This window comes from Rhinolophus hipposideros (genome assembly GCF_964194185.1).
Source record: "Rhinolophus hipposideros genome assembly, chromosome: 16".
NCBI classification, from domain to species: Eukaryota; Metazoa; Chordata; class Mammalia; order Chiroptera; family Rhinolophidae; genus Rhinolophus; species Rhinolophus hipposideros.
The window spans coordinates 6476664-6494959 of NC_138062.1; positions in this window are offsets into that span (position 1 = coordinate 6476664).

An 18296-nucleotide genomic window follows, 5' to 3' on the forward strand; every position below is an offset into this window, starting at 1 on the left:
AATAAGAAGCATGTTAAAAATAACACTGAGAATATAATTTAAGTATTAGACTTAAACCACTTAGTGTCAAAATACAGGTTTCCATCCTAAGCAGCTTTAAATCTATATCATACAGCATGACTTGATTTGCCTGAACAACAAAAGACTGAACTTTCGCAAGAAGTGGCCCTTAAAAAATGGATCTGTGTTTTTCTGTGTGTGTGTTATGTAGGTAAAATGATTAACGGCATTTGTGTGTTTTATATATATATGTCAACAGTTTACCTGAAATTAACACATGAATTTTCAGATATGGAAATAAAATAGTTTTGTACTAGATATACAGTACAAAAATACCCCAGCCATTGATGTTTGAAAAGTTGTTTGAGATTTGAAGTTTTTAAAAAACATCATAATATATAAAATATAAAATAAATTTTTAACTTTTAACTCATTTAGTAATAAATTCTTAAATCTTGATTTAAATGTCATTGTGCTGTGTTTGTGGAGATTAGAATGCTCAGTCTATTATTTATTTCTCAAAATTTTATATTTTAACATTTTAAAAGAATTTAACTAGGTTAAACTTTCTAGTTTTTGAGATCGAGAATAAGGAATTCAAGATACCAAGTTATCAGTGATAGTAAACATTGCATCAGTTGAAAGTATGTGTTAAAAATTACAGGACATGTAAATTATAGGAAATTACAGGCACAATTTTTAAGACAAACTTGAAAACATTCTTTACTGAGATGTAATGGCAACAAAGGCACATGGCTTAAATTCAAAACTACCAGGTTGGAAAGTAAAAGAAAATTCAACTAAATAAAGGTCAGAGACCGCTTACCTTGCTTGACCCCAGATGGGATGCGTGAAGACATTTTGTGTGAAAATGAATACTCTTAAGGCTTTACAGTTGGGAAGAGTGTTGTGAATGGATGTTGCGGAGGCGAAAACACTCGGCCGCTGTGCCCATGAGACAGCTCCCTCCATGTCCATTCTGCACATCATCCTCTGAGTACTCACAGTGGCATCTGAAGAATTAATATCATCTCAAGACATCAACGTGATTGATCTAAGGATAAATATATCTCCCCACACACAACTACCATTAATTCATTTAGGTATGAGCACGTGTCCCAATTCTGACCAATGGATATGAGAAAAAATTTCCTGCAGTTGTTTCGAAAAATGTTTCCTCAGAGATAACAGGAAGTGCTGCACTTTCTCCCATTGTACATGAAGACTGAGGCTCAGACCCAAATGTCACTGGCTACAGTGACGTCATTCATCTTTAGATAAAACCAACATTGCAGGAAAATGAGCAAAAGGCAAAAAGGAAAGAAAAAGGAAAAAGGAATCTGGAATCATTGATAATGTGAACTGAAGAAACAACTAATCGGAAAACCAGGCTTATTTCTGGAGTCTTAATTCTATACATGTTTTACTATGTATGTCATTTGGATTTGTGCGTTTCTTGCAGTTTTATGCATTGTAACTAATACAGAATTTGGCTCAAGGATAGACGTAAGCATGATTTTGCTGAAGTTAGAATCCATGAAAAAGAAAGTCATACTAACAATTTCAAAACGTCTAGAACCTGTAAAATAAAGCATCCTTCTCTGTAGACAGCCCTGGAAAGCTGCTAAAAGCAGCAGCTGCCATTTGATCCTTAAGTGATCCCAAGTCTGTGATTACCTCTTACCTGGGATTTAATATGCACATTCAACCTCTAAGCTGGATTGTCGGGAGAATTTCATGGTTTAAATTTTGAACTCTGCTTGGAAATCTCTTTGAAGATCATCCAGAAGATTAGGGTCATCAAATAACCTGCAGAAGGTTACAGCTGTTCTGTAGTTCATGCTGAGGAAGCAGTCATTTTCCAATGTGATAAAAATCACATTACATTGAACATCACCTTCCGCAGTTACTATATTCTCATATCCAGAACACACTAATCTCCTCTCTAATTTTTCTGATTTTCACAGCAGGGGGATGTTAAATATGTATTTTCCTCTTGAGAAGTGTACCTGATTCTTACTAAGAACAAAGTGTTCTTTTTATTTTGGGCAGCACTCTGCAACACTCAGCATTTGCTATTTTGTTTTGACTTGTGTGTAGATAGTTGACTATAATGTAATTTCATTAAACGTAAGCCTTATAATGGTTTCCTTCAAGGAAGTATTATAAATTTTTTCTTAGCCCAAACTTGAAAATGTGTTGCTTTCAGAGTGATTAAAAATACATCTTTATTAATGCATGTTTAAGTGTTTTTATGAATACAGATTTCTTCAAAAATTGTTCCCTTTCTAAAGCCAAGATTGCGGGAGTGCAGAAAACTGTTGAATAGTCACAGTGGGACATGTTTAACAGATGTAAATTTAGAGTAATTTAAGTCTAATTAAATTAAAACACATCATAATTAAAGGCAATGACAAATTAAAACTTCCAAGTAATTTCAATTACCAAGAGGGATATCCCTTCAGTTTTTGTTATAAAACACAAGATAACATTTTAAAAATTAGTGATACTTGCTCTTAACAATACAAGTATCAGGATAATAAATAATCTCCTAAAAATGAACTATTTTCATAAACAAAAATATTGATTTATATACACATTCATGTTTCAATGACAGAAATTGAACATATATCTGTTGGTACTTCATTTGAAAAATTACTGTTGAAAACTTGTTGAAAACATTTTACTGTTGAAAACATTTGAAAAATTACTGTTGAAAAGTAATTTACAAAAATTACTGTGTATAAGTCAACCAAAGTGTATACATAATATTTGTTCCTATTATACAGCTCCTATTATTTCATTTTCTCCCCTCTCACTGCACTGAACATGGGACTTTATTAAATCTCAGTATTTATATGTCACTGATGTAAATAACTTTTTATTAGGAGTTATCATATCAGAATCTTTGGGGGGGAGGGATGCTAGCACTTTGTAAAATACCTGAGCATTGTCTCTCTTCCATTAAAATAAATTTTTAAAATTCTACATGGTCAGTACTATTATCTTCAGTTTCATTGAACACTGGGGAAAAAATCACTTGAAGAGCAATTTTGCATTGTAATATTTCCTCTAATGTGTAGAAACACAGACTGTATAAATATGAAAAATAAATATTAACAATGAACAATTTTATGTTGCCTCTTTTACAAATCACTTCAAAGTAGTAGTTTTCATGTATCAAAAATTAATTTGTATTAGGAAAACATACAGGTAAAAATGAAACAATACAAATTTTATAGGGCATTATTATTCATCATATTGCTAAAACGTGTAAGAATAAAAGCAGTCATTTTCTTACATATGAGGCCAGTGTTATTTACTCACTCTCATGTGCTATGTCTTGTTCTGCCGATATGAGTGATGGGTTTCATCCATCATCTCCCATAGGGACACCCATACTCACCTGCTCACAGGACGGCTGGAAGTGGTTGTATATTCTCTGGCTAGTTCCTCCAGGTGAAACAAATTACCTCATATTGTTATCAAAACTATATTTACCTCAATAGTACCACACACTAAGCAAATGATTGAAACAGTTTAGAGCTACATACACATATTTCCAACCACATCAACAAATAAAGTATACTACTTAATCATTATATTTGTTAAAACCAAAAACATATGGAGAACATATGCATAATTGAAAACATCAGCCATTTATATGGCAGTGGATGTAAAGAGACATTTTGAAGAAAAAAAAAAGGAATTAGGTGACCAATAAGTGTATGAATAGATGCTCAATCTCATTCTGTTAAGAAATACAATAGCCTTCCGTATTAGCTAACATTTTAAAACTTTATAAAATATCCAGTATTGGTCAGATATAGGACAACAGTCATTAGTATACACTGTTGATGGGAGTCAAAACTGGTGCCATATATTGGGACAGACTTTGGACTATATAGGCAAACTTAAAATAGTAGAGATTCCTTTACCATGTATCTTGCAAAGATAGCATGTATCTTTGAAAATAAATCTTTGCAAAATTATACCTAAGTGCATGTAATAAATACACTAATTTCAAGATTAATTGAAATACCCCCCCCCCAAAAAAAAACAAAAGGAAAAAAGGAAAACCAACTGGTTAAATATTTTTTCTCTTTCATTACTTCCTTTCTTCCTTCCTTGAGTATAAGGCACTGTCTTTCCTCCTTTCACTTATCAAATATTTAGTAGAATGTTTACTCTGTGTCAGGAAAATGTAAACTCATAAGGGATCTTTGCAGGGTTTTATATAGTGACCTAAATTTTTTCTTTTTGAATATTTCTTTTAATTCAAAAAGTTCACTTTGGCTACAATGTAGATCACAGATTGGAGGAAGACAAGTAATGACAATGAGACAGAAATAATGGACATGGGCAGAACAGTTATACAAAATCAAACCTTGAGATAGTATGCAGTTAATAAAAAGAACGAAATATATCTATAAGTGTTGATTAGGACAAAGGGTCACATTATATTAATGTTTAAAAGCAAGGACTAAATGCACACAAATGAAATATATAAGCATTTCTTTTCAGGAAGAGTAACAAAATTATTAATCACTCTTAGTGCATGAAAGTAAAAATTAAGGAAACTGGAGAAAGGTAGACATTTTATTTCTTTTAGTTTCAAATATTTCTATATTGTTCACATTCTTACATTGTTCTTGTGTAACATAACTTTTTTAACAGAATTAACTAGTTTAGGATTATAGAGCTTTTTGTTTTCCTTATATATTATAAATTAAGATAATTGTAATTATCGTTAAAAATGTTTTATATAATTTATATTATTCTTACAATTTGTCTCAAAATGTTTTATAATTTTTAGAATGTTGTGAGTGTATTTTATTAGGCTTCTTAAAAAACTTTCCTTTCCCTAATAAGGGATTGACAACAGCTTAGAAAATACAACTTACACCAAAAGGAACAAAAATAAAAAGCTGAAAATCTGGAATTTTCATTTCAGTTCCTTTAAAGTTTGTTGTGTTTCCAATTTTGTGGCATACTTACCCTCAAAAAGGAGCATACCTTTTTGCAAGAATCATATTTTATACAGTCTCTTTAGTTCTCCATTTCAGATATATTTCTTGAGTTATTTTTGTTTGCAAAGCTGAATATAACACAGTATATACCTTCAGTATATTCTGTTACACTAAAAAAGAGGGTTTTGAAACAAAATGGATTGACTGAGAAGGGATTTCATGTTTGGAAAAACACAATCTTTCATTTCTGATTTTATTTATCTGAGTCTTCTCTCTTTTTCCTTTGTGAATCTGGCTAAAGATTTGTCAATTTTATTTATCTTTTCAAAGAATCAGCTCTTAGTTTCATTATTTTTTTCTATTGTCTTTTCAGTCTCCATATAATTTATTTGTCACTCTGATTTTTATTATTTCCTGCCTTCTACTGACTTTTTTCTTTTCCTAAATATAAGGTTAGAGTGTTTGAGAGTTTTCTTGTTTCTTGAGGTTGGCCTGTATTGCTAGAAACTTCCCTCTTAGTACCGCATTTGCTGTATCCCAAAGATTTAGGTGTATCATATTTTCATTTTCATTTGTCTCTATTTTTTATTTCATTTATATTTCTTCATTGACCCAATATTTGTTCAGTAGCATGTTGTTTAATCTCCATGTATTTGTGACTTTTCCAGGTTTCTTCTTGTAGTTGATCTCTAGTTTCATACTGTGGTGGTCAGAAAAAATCCTTGATATGATTTCAATCTTCTTAAATTTATTGGGACGTGTTTGGTGTCCCAGCATGTGGTCTGTCCTTGAGAATGCTCCGTGGGGAATTGAGAAGACTGCATATTCCGTTGCTTTTGGGTAAAATGGGCTGTATCTATTAAGTCCATCTGGTAAAATGTGTCCTTTAAGGCTGATATTTCCTGTTGACTTTCTGTCTTGATAATCTATTGGTGTAAGGGTGTTAAATTCTCCTATTATTATTGTGATTTTGTCTATTTCTCTCTTTTGGTCTGTTACTAAAAAGAATAGGGCCACCTGCAAGAATCTTTGCAGATCATTTATGGTTTCATTTTTGACTGTTTCAAAATTAGTTTCATACAACATTTATCCTTTTATGATTGGTTTAGTATAATGTCGTGAAGTTTCATCCATGTTGTAACATGTATCAGAATTTATTTCCTTCTTTAGGCTGAGTAATATTCCATTGTGTATGTATGTATACCACATTTTGTTTATCCATTCACCATTGATGGGCACTTGGGTTACTTCCTGTTTTGGGCCATTGTGAATAATGCTGCTAAGAACAGTATGAATATCTGTCTCAGTCCCAGCTTTCGTTTCTTTTGGGTATATATCCAGCAATCATACGACAACTCTTTGTTTAATTTTCTGAGGAATCTGATAGTTTAAAAGGCAAACTTTGCATTATGTATATTTTATGATAATAAAAAGCAATTAATTTCAGCTCGATATTAAGATTCTATTTCAGGGAAAGTCCCAAAACTCTGTGCCTTAGAGAATCTCTGACAGCTCAGCTAGCTCATCTAATCCTACACTTCATACACAGTCTGTATTGACCCTTCTCTGTCCTGACTTGCATGTCTCAGTTCCATAATCTTTATACTGTAGCAGCCTTTCCTATCCCAACAGAATCTGTGTCCTTGTGCACAGGCGGCACTTTTTGGCATAGAGAGTGTTCCACCTCGGTTCCAGGCAGTTTGCTACTGTTTATCGTGGGTGTTTTTTTTTCAGATTCAAAATAGTTTAGAAGTTAGAAAGCCTAAATCCACTTTCTATCTCTGTTGTTTACTCAAATTGTGAATTTTCAAAAATCATTGAACTGTTTTTGATTCGCTGTTTTCTCATTTATTCTTATTCAAAAAATGTACTGAGCACCAACAATTTTCCAGGAAAAAAGGTGCTATGTCAGGTGATAAAAATGCAATGAGATCATGACATACCTCCTCTGTCAAGATATTTATAGTTACTAAAGCAAAAAATGGCTGCCTAATACCCTTCACAGGTATAAAGTAGGGAACTTTTTAAAAGTAATCCACTAAAAAAGGCTTTGTATATTTTCAAGTGTTAAATGCATGAGGTGTCGTTAATATTATTTACACTGGCCCCTGTCACACTTTGAATATGCTCAAATCCACATAAGAAATTGGAGAAGGGGGTTTTAACTATAGTAAAATAATAGCATTCTTTATTTGTGCAACAAAACAATAACAAAAAAGCTGTAACCAGTAGTTTATATTTTCTTTAAATATTAAAATGTCTAACTCAATTTAAAATGACATCAAATTCTTGTTCCCTTTTCATGAGTCACATACTTTTATTTACTGATGACTCTCAAGGTGTGTTGACATAAAGGGAAGGGCTGCATAGTTTTTTCTCCCTTTGATTAAAAATGAAAATAACAATTAGGAAAAGTAATAGAGGAAATAGTCATTGTCTCACGAGGACATTCAATATGTCAGAACAGATCCTACAGGCACCTATCTATTGGTATTACCTTAAATGACCTCATCCTTCAAAGAGCTGGATAAATGGGATATGTTTGATGATAATAATGCTGATACAGTTAGCCAAGATTTCTCATTCTTCATTCATTTCTAATAAATAAAATTTCTTCTCTATTTTTACTATGCAGTCCTAGGCTGAATAGGAATTATTCATAGCATGGTTAATATCTACCATCAACACCTTAGATGTCCCATTATTTTCATCTTGGCTACTCTATTAAACAATGCAAAAATAAACCAGCACTGGTCAGCAATAAAATATGCATTGGTAGTAACCAGTATTAAAATTCACCTTCCTTCATTGAACAAGTTTTTTTTTTTTTCCCTGAACACCGCCTCTATACACACCAGAATGAATGTCATATAGGCTACTGTGGAAGCACAAGACGAGACGTACAGTCACATCTAGGGAATTCTAGGAAGACTTCATGGAAAAAGGGGGCATGCATATTGAGATAAAAGGAGAAGTTATACTGTAAAGTCAGAGGAGTGAGAAAGTGCTTCAGCATACGCATTACAACATACACATAACGGTATGACGGAGGAAAGGTGAACAGGAAGGGACACATCTTAGAATGAGATAACTCAGCATTTGAAGGCACAGGGGGACTATTTGATAGATACGGCTGGAGGGTATCAGAGAGCAGAGCAAATGCAACTTGCTGTCCATTCAGGAGTTTTGACTTCTTCCTAAAGCAACACAAATGTCTCTAAAGCCAAGAAAGACTTTAAGTGTTACAAAAGAAAATGATGGTTTTGGGTTTTTTTTTATTAGTTTCAGGTATACAAAATGATGTACTAGTTAGACATTTCACCCCTCACAAAGTGATAACCCCCCTGCCCCAGTCTACTACCCCTGTGATACCATATACAGCTGTTACAGTTCCATTGACTCTATTCCCTGTGCTGTACTCCACGTCCTGTGGCCATATACACACACGTATATATATTAAATACACACACACACACATATTAAATTATAGTTGACATTCAGTATTTTCCAAGCATTCTTGAAATGCACCAGCTAACCTGAAACAAGGACATGTAAATTCTGTATTTTTCCCAAAATAAGACCTAGCCAGACCATCAGCTCTAATGCATCCTTTGCAGCAAAAATTAACATAAGACCCGGTCTTAAATAGTAAAATAATACCGGGTCTTATATTAATTTTTGCTCCAAAAGACGCATTAGAGTTGATGGTCTGGCTAGGTCTTATTTTCAGGGAAACACGGTTGTAGTAACATTTCAGTGTACTGTGGAGATGGTCACATCAGAGGTATTGTATTTAGAAACTGAGTCTTTCCCTCCAAAATAACAAAATTTGCATCAGAAAATAAATCTCTCTTTGCACCACGTTAAGAGACTGTCAGGAAAAACTGCAGGATAGAAAAGAAACCAAGAGAAAAGTCAGTCAGATATGCACTTATTAGAGCTAGTTAAAAAAGAAGCCACAGAGTGGCAAAGCTATCTTTCCAGACATGTGTATCTGACATGTGGTAGGTGTTTAATGGGTACTTGCTCACTGAGGAGTGCACTGGTACAGGCTGTGGAAAGGAGAAATTACAGAGAAGACAATGAATGCTGTGTCATAGAGTCAGGCTGCAAAGACTAAAGGAATGGTTTTATAGCAGGAGAGAAAAATAGACAAAAAGCAAGTAGTACCAACGGAAAACTGGAGGAAAAAGAAATGTGTAATCGTGATTTATTCTTAGAGCAACAAAGTTGTAGCTAGGAAGAGAAGGCTGCGTAAATTGTAGAGGGGCCGTAAACCAGTTGCAGCTCATATAAGAAGCATGAACTAAAGGTCCATAGTGCACAAGAGCCCTGAACAATAAAAGTGTCTTACCGGAAAACATACAGCAAAGAGGGATTGTTGCTCAAAATGAGGAAGACCTGAATAATGTAATTATTTATTTGGGTTTGATATAAGTGTGTAGAATGTCTGTTTTGCAGTTTTTCCACGAGGAAATTAAATTTATGTCAAATAGCCAATTTTGGTTGAAATTCCAAAATTTAGAACTCTAATCAGACTTTGTCTCAAGTCAAACTATTTCAATCTGGATAGATTTTATAGGCAGATTGACTTCATATTTTATGATGAAGCAGCCTAGCTTTGCTACTCTGAGAGCACAAAGACAAGTGGAGCGGTCTGCGTTGGCCCTAAAAATGAGGCCTTCCGTCGCTCCCCGTCTGTGGAGGTGTGATGACGATGGAAGACTGACAGGAGGCATGGTCGGGGTGCAGAGGCGTTTTCTGAATACGGAAACCATATTGAAAACCATAAAAATACTCATGTCTACTTTATAATGTGGGAATCATTTCTGTATCTATAATACATTAGCAAGAGGCTAGACGACATGTCAATTGGATTCTTCCTTTCCAGATAAATTTTTACTATGTTTTTTCCAGGAAATTCAAATATTAATATTATTATCGTTGTTTCTATTATGATCCTTTAAGAACTAAAGTTAATCAAACACATACTATATTATATAACAGTTCAAACCTGAGCTGTTCTAGGGCCCACAGGCGGTTGGGAACCCGAAAGCAGCGGGCCTGTTCAAGTTGTACGTGGATTTCTGACTGCGCAGGCCATCTGCACCCCAAACCCCACTCTGTTCAAGGTCAGCTGTATTTTACTTAAAATCCCACTAGAAGAACTATTGGTTTATACATTTTCTCCCAAATGATTCTTATTACATACATTTCTAAAGCATATTAAAATAAAAATGCATTCCTTAATATCCTAACTAGATATCCATTAATTAGATTTGTCTGCTTTTAATGGTTTTCTCCAACAAATTCATTGATTTCATCCATACCTTGAGGCCATCTCGTTCTCCATCGTTAACAGATGTATTTATTTATTATATATCCCATCTTACTTCATAAGAAGTGATCAGCACAAGAAGCTTTCATATCTTTTAGACAAAGAAAGAATGAATTTGTGAAGACCTGACAAGATAGGGGTTTGGGCGATGGAGAGTAAATGTTGAAATAGTAACTAGGAAGATAAGGGTAAGTTTAACAAGTAGGTTTAGATTAATCTCTTGGCCCGAGATTCCCCATCTCAGGTAAATGTCTGCATTCCACAGGTACTTTACACATGGACTGTTCAGGGGAGAAGAGGGAAAAGGGAAGGTCAGAGTAACCTTCCTGATTCTGTCATTTTCTCAAACTCCTACCCATTAGAAGCCATGAGCAACTGTCTCTAATCTTGTCATAAAAATTAAAAATCTCTTCAGACATTCCACATGTGCTCTGGGGGACAAAATTGCCCTCAGTGGAGAACCACTGGCCTAAAATATTCACTGTCAGCCTACGACCTTCACTGATGCTTTTCTGACATCCCATATCCTAATCTTCCAACAATAGCGTAAGCACTTAATTCTAAATTAAACTTATTATTTCTGGCTTATACAGAATAGCTTCTGTTTTCCTAATCAAACTTAACAGAGAGATGTGATACAAATTTTTTTTTTTGCATATGAGTAAGCCAAAATAATATTTTCATTTTTGGAAAAATACCCACCTTCTACAATCAATTGCATTTTGAAGGAAAATATGACCCATTTGGCAAGGCTATTTTTTGGAAGATAGCTGCTGCTTATATTTTTAGAACATATTTATACAAGAGTTAGATTATAATTTACCAAAATGTTAAGTATAAAAAGGCCAACCAAAAATAAAAGTGTTTGATGTGGTTGTGGTACAGATTATTTTGTACTGTGGAGGCCTGTGTAAGTAAGACACATGAAAGAGAAAGTAGTATTTTTCCTTAATTGTCAATGGCCTAACTGGGCTAGAGCCAAGAAGGAAGGAGAAAGAACTGAGGCTTGGACGCTTCCTAAACTGATTGAAGTCTGTTTCACATTAGATCTTATGGACAAAACAAACAAACAAACAAAAGGGGCTCCTTCCTTTCGTTTGTTTATTATAATTTCACCTTCAATGCAGTTTGATTAATCTTCTCACAGATAGTAGTTTTTAAAATTTACAAATTATTTAACTGTGAGGTTTCACAGGCTTTGAAATTCTCCAATAAAGGGTATTATAGAGGCGCCAGGTAGCTAGAGATACAATATACATCTTGCCTGAATGTTTTAAAGTATAGAATTTCATGCCTTTCTTCTCCCATCTGTGCTCTAATCCTGCCTTTGAGAAACAAAGCGTGAGGGGCACTTCACAGTGTGGTAGAGAAAATATAAATAAAACTTAAAAAAAAAATCTCTTCTTCAGTAAGTCAGCACCCACTGAAGTCATGCCAGCCTGTGAATTACAGTTTGCTGAAGCTTTAGAAATGAGGATAAAATTGCAGGAAATTACATCCCATGTGAAATGAAGAAATGTTTTTTCTTGTATATGCCATATAACAAAACAATACTCTGACCCAAATTGATTCACTTTCTAAAATACTGTATGTTTTTTTGGCCTCCGAGATTTTTCATCCATATTCATCCATCCACTCACTGTGCACGTTTTCTAACACTCAAGCCGTGGACCGAATGTGGTGCCAACCTCAGTTCTGGGTGTGGCTTTAGCCTGACCCAGGAGCATGTGCATTGTAAGCATAAGAAGGAGAAATAATCGCAGCACATGTAGACATTTATATATTTATTTTATCCTTGGAACCTATTAATATATTAATTGTTAAATGCATGTTGTAGGTCTTACAGACACTGAATTTTTATGAATGATTAAAAACATAACATGAAGTCTCTATGAATGGTATCATAAAAAAAAATTTCTTGACCTTCAGTAAATGAAATTGTAAAAACAGTTTCTACTGTGTAAGTAGCTCTGTTCCTGAGGTTTATTAAGAAAAATAAGACATAGTCTCTACCGTTAAAAAAGCTTACACTTGAGTGTTAGGGTATGAAGAGTTGGCAGGATAATATTTTGATATGTCAGCCGTGATATTTCCGCATGCGTCATGTAAGACTGTGTCTTCCCTACAATCCAGACATCACCAGTTACATCAAGGCAGTGATGTTACAGCAGAATCTGTGTGGTCCCTTTCATAGGAATACAAATTCCGTGCATGGGACCCCACCCTCATGACTGAGACACCTCCACATGGCCCCACATACTAATGCCAGCACCTTTGGAAGTTATGCTCTCAACACATGAATTCTTGGGAGGGCACAAACGTTCAGACCACAGCAAAATCCTAGCCTCTGGTACCTTAGAGTGTAACCTTATTTGGAAACAGAGTATTAGCAGAAGTCATTAGTTAAGATGAGCTCACTGAGCCCCTAAGCCCATTATGTCAAGTGTCATTATAAAAAGGGCACATTTGGACACACAGCATACAGGGAGATGGCCCTGTGAAGATTGGGGTTCTGCTGCCCCAAGCCCTGGAACTACAAAACTAGCAGAGCACCGGCACACATCCTCCCCCAGCCCCTTCAGACTAAGCGTAATAAGTGCTGACACCTTCACCTTGGACTTCCAGCTCCCAGAAATGTGAGACGATGAATTTCTCTTGTTTAAGCCACTCAATTTGTGGTGCTTTCTATGGCAGCTTTAGCGAACTAATACAGTATTGTTCATTTTCTAATGTGTGTAGACCAACTAGTGATGTCACTTCTTTTATTTCTGGTCATTGTAATTTCTGTCTTTGTTGTTGTTCATTTTTCAGACTAGAAACTTATCAAAGTTACTGGTTTCTTAAAAACAAATCAAAACAAAACAAAACAAAACAGCTATTGGTTTAAATGATTTTCTCTATTGTTATTTTAACTCTGTTGATTCTTCCAATCCATGAACACGGAATATCTTTCCATTTCTTTGTGTCTTCAATTTCTTATAAGAATGTCTTATAGTTGTCACTATACGTAGGTTCTTCACATTCTTTGTTTACTTTATTCCTAGCTATTCTTTTTGTTGCAATTGTAAAAAGAATTGTGTTTTTGTATTTTTTTTTTCATTTCTTGTTCTGGAATTTCATTGTTGGTATATAGGAAAGCTATGGATTTTTGTACATTGATTTTGTAGCCAGCAACTTTACTGTATTCATTTATTGTTTCTAATAGCTTTTTAATAATTAGTTTCAGGTGTACAAAGCAATGTATTAGTTAGACATTTACACCCCTCACTAAGTGACACCTCCCCCAACCTGGGACCCTTCTGACAGTGTGTATATAGCTGTTACTATACCACTAACTATATTCCCTATGCTGTGCTCCATATCCCAGAAGTTCCTTCCTGAAGCAGGCCTTTCCATCTGAATCTTTTAGGTAGGAAAAAGGGAGAGTCAAAGGTTCTTTCTGAGTCTTTTGTTTCTTAATAACCAGCTTAAAGTCAGTATCTCAAAAGGCACAGTTTTTGGGGTGGCAAAACTGGTTTTCTTCACTGCATGTAACCCAAAGAGTCCATTCGTCAGTATTCACCATGTAAATTGAAATCCTATGCTTATACCAAAGCCTGTACATACATGTTCGTAGCAGTTTTATTTATAATATCCCAAACTCAAAACAACCCACATGTGTCTCAACAGGGGAGTAACCTGTGGTACATGTGTATAATTATTGAATACTACTCAATAATTTAAAAACAAACAATTTTTAATATAGTCAGCAATATGAATGCTAAGTGAAAAAGTCCAGATGCAAAAGCCTTCATACTGTATGATTTCACACTATAGGCGTTCTGAAAAAGGTAAAATTATAAGGACAGAATTCATATCATTTTCTACTAGGGACTGGGGGGAGGGGGCGGGCAGACAGGGTGACCACCAAGAGGAATAGGAGAATTTGGGGGAGCAGGGATGGAACTTCTAAATCCTCCTGATTGTGGCGATAGTGGTTACACAAATGTCTGCATTTGCCAAACTCTGCAAACATGTACACTAAAAATGGAAAGCTGTACAGTATATAAATTACACCATAATTTTGTAGTTTAAAAATAAAGTATTGGAACACATAGAATGGGCATCCTTATTAGTCTGTTTGCAAAGAACTATCTTAGCGCATAGTTACTTAACTCACTTGACTTTGCTACTAAACACTAAGCTCCTAGAAAGTAGAGACTTTGTGACTTTTGCTTCTGCACCCCAGCACCCAGTATGATGCCTGGCAAAAGCGCGGTTCTCAGTGAAAGTTTGTCATGTGTGTAAGTCAAGTGGTTCAAGCGTTTTAAAGCTCAGCCAACCGATCCGATTGACTGATTCTCTAAAATCAATATCAGGAAAAAAATGTGATACAAAATAAAAAGGCACTTTACATATAGATAATCGAGGAGCTAAATTTAAGAGTCCCAAGTGGCCCTTGATGAAATGTTTATTACGGACATAGAGCATTTATTTTAAGAAATTTCTGGATCCATCACATAAGATTGATGTGATTAATAGGAAGGGGAAAAAATAGCTGCAGCTCAAGTTGGGACCTGAGACAAGTGACATTACATATCAACATAAATTATGAAGATGCTGGGGGTCAACGTGAGTCTTTCTTGAAGGTTGAAAGGGAAAAAACATCAGTGCAACACAGAAAGGAGAAGCTTTTCTCTTGGGAAGATGATGAGGAAGAGTCTGAAAAGCTCAAGCTGACCTCAAGCTTGATGAAAGGATTTTCAGAGGATTTGTGTTGGAACCAGCTTAAGGGTGATGTGTCCTGTGAGAGTCGCAGGGCACAGCTGTCCTCGTCCTTCCCCATGTATTTGATGTCCAGGGTCATGCCTGGAGTCTAGAGCAGTCAGGTGCCCACTCAGGAGCGTGCAGTTTTCCAGACTCATTTGCTGGCATGCACGAGTCAGCAAACACAAGTTGAGAGTCAGTTTTAGTCTATGTGAAGTACTTTAATGTCTTTCTCTGGAACCACACATGGGGAAAGGGGGAAGGATTCTACTTGGTAGACAGTCAATAAATTACTTGTTGAAAGCACACATGATTGGATAAATGAATCAATGAGTGAAGAAATGAACAGGGCTGTAATTTGTGTTATAGAAGCTAGGAGATTAACAGTAATGATGATTAATTTGTACAAAACAGTCTTTTAGAATTCAAACCTGTCCTTCGCTAATCCCCCTCATTTACATGTGGGTTTGCTAGTGGCTGAGTTCATTAGCTTCTCCTACTTGTTAGTTTCCAAATTCTAGATAGAGTTGTCCCTGAAGAACTCTGATACTACCTCATTCTCTGCGTTTTCCTTTGTCTTTCTGTCCCGTAAATATATTCTCACAGTTTTTCAGAAAGAAGACTCATGCCTTTCTGAGTCCATAGGCTGTTCTTATGTTTTAATTTTATCCAAGAAAAGCAATAAAATACACTTTTTTCCTTGCTATTTAATTAGATATTATACGCACTATATACTTGTATGCATAATGGTATCCCAATTTGAACAGCTTGGAAGTACAATAGAAAACAAAACAGCTCCTTTTTACTAATTGACCAACTTGCAGCTCCATTTCATTGATGAAGACAGTGATGGTGACAGGAGAATAGATGCATTTGGAACGATCCCACAAAGGGAATCCTGTTTACCTTACTAAGAGCCAAAGTTTGTTATGAGTCATATTGCTTTGGCATTAAAATTCAAATAATGAACTGAAATAAAGTCAATGCCTGCTTGAGACAAGCAGTAGAAATACATGGAGAGCTACCTAAATAGACTTTGATACCATCTGAACGACAGTAAGTTAGAACTTCCCAAATAGTGTTTGTGTTACTCACTTTTGGAAAACAAGAGACTAGGAATGTGATGGCTAGGGTGAATTAGAAAGCATTTAGTTCTATTTTAATTACATGATTTTCTAGTTGTACTAATTTCATAAGGAAGTACATCCAGCATCCTGTAGTACAATTTTAAAATTTGGGTAGTATTTTATTCAATTAATGATTCATCATTGGATGACTCACAAGTTCTCTCTTCAGTTTTTTTCCACTGGATAATAGATGACAAGGCTTACCCCACAGAGCTAACAAGATTTAATGAAAAAATGAACAAAATTGACCCCACCAAAGTATGCAATATAAGACAGAAATATTATGCATACTATTTAGGAGATTTTTATCTCCAAATGTTTTAAGTGCTGATTAGATGTTAGTTGAATCAGTTGACATTTATAAACAATGGGTTGTATTATACATAGATATGGGTATTCCTAACTTGAAGATTTTTGCATGATTTTTCATGTTCAGGTTCTCATGATGACCTGAAGTAATAAGTATTTGTCGATTTGTCCAGCACAGGAAATCACATTCTATCCTCTAGGATTGTCCTCACTGGGCCTTTGACCTGTTTTCCTGACAACCTAGGAATTTTCTTCCAAAACAACTCATCTCCAACAGTGAAAGAACCAAGCCCAATATTTCTTAAAAAAAATATTACCTACAAGTCTGCAAATTTTACTTAATAGACTTTTGCAAAATTTGGGTAGTCCAGTTCCCAAAGAGAGGGAGCATTTTTGAATCTGAGGCTAGTAAAGAAACTGAAACTCTTCTGATTTCCAAAAAGTGACACAGATGGCTTCCTGCTGCGAATTGTCCTAAAATTATGAATGCAGCTTTCAGGATTTTTTTGTTTATTGGGGTGATAATTGTTAGCAAAGTTACATAGATTTCAGGTGTACAATTCTGTATTACATCATCTATAAATCCCATTGTGTGTTCACCACCCAGAGTCAGTTCTCCTTCCATCACCATATATTTGATCCCCCTTACCCTAATCTCCCACCCCCACCCCCCTTACCCTCTGGTAACCATTCAACTATTGTCTGTGTCTATGAGTTTTTGTTTCTTCATTTGTTTGTCTTGTTCTTTTGTTGTTTTCAGTTTTATATGCCACATATCAGTGAAATCATATCGTTTCCTACTTTTTCTGTCTGACTTATTTCACTTAGCACAATAATCTCAAGATCCATACATGTTGTTGCAAATAGCACTATTTCCTCTTTTCTTACCGCCGAATAGTATTCCATTGTGTATATATACCACAACTTCTTCATCCATTCAGGTATGGAAGGACACTTTGGTTGTTTCCATGTCTTGGCCCCGGAAATAAAGCTGCAATGAACATTGGAGCACATATGTCTTTATGGATAAATATTTTCAGATTTTTTTTGGTAGATACCCAGGAGACGGATTGCTGGGTCATATGGTAATTCTATTCGTAATTTTTTGAGGAAACTCCACACTGTCTTCCATAGTGGCTGCACCAGTCTGCATTCCCACCATCAGTGTATGAGGGTTCCTTTTTCTCCACAGCCTCTCCAACACTTGTTACCATTTGTCTTGTTGATGATAGCCATTCTGACTGGGGTGAGGTGATATCTCATTGTGGTTTTTATTTGCATTTCTCTAATGATTAGTGATGTTGAGCATTTTTTCATATGTGTATTTGCCATTTGTATGTCCTATTTGGAGAAATGTCTGTTTAGATCCTCTGCCCATTTTTCAATTGGGTTGTTTGGTTTTTTGTTGTTGAGTTGTATGTGTTCCTTATATATTTTGGATATTAGCCCCTTATTGGAGGCGTTGTTTGCAAAAATCATCTCCCATTCGGTTGGTTGTGTCTTTATTTTGTTGATGGTTTCTTTTGCAGTTTCCAGGATTTTTAATGTGTGCATCTGACACATTAAATAATAATAGCATCTTATTTTGCTAAAAATGGACAGCACAATGAATAAAAAGATTTACGGAGACTTTTCTGAGATATTTTTTTAAATTCTCAGAGCAAAAGATCCTTACTGTGTCCATGATGCTTTGGATCATAGTTTGCCACTTCTTTCCTTTTTTTGGTGGCCATTTTCATGTTTGGCTGTTGTAACAACAATCTCTTTTTGTTTTCAATGCTACAAAGATATGAGGTGTTTTTGTTT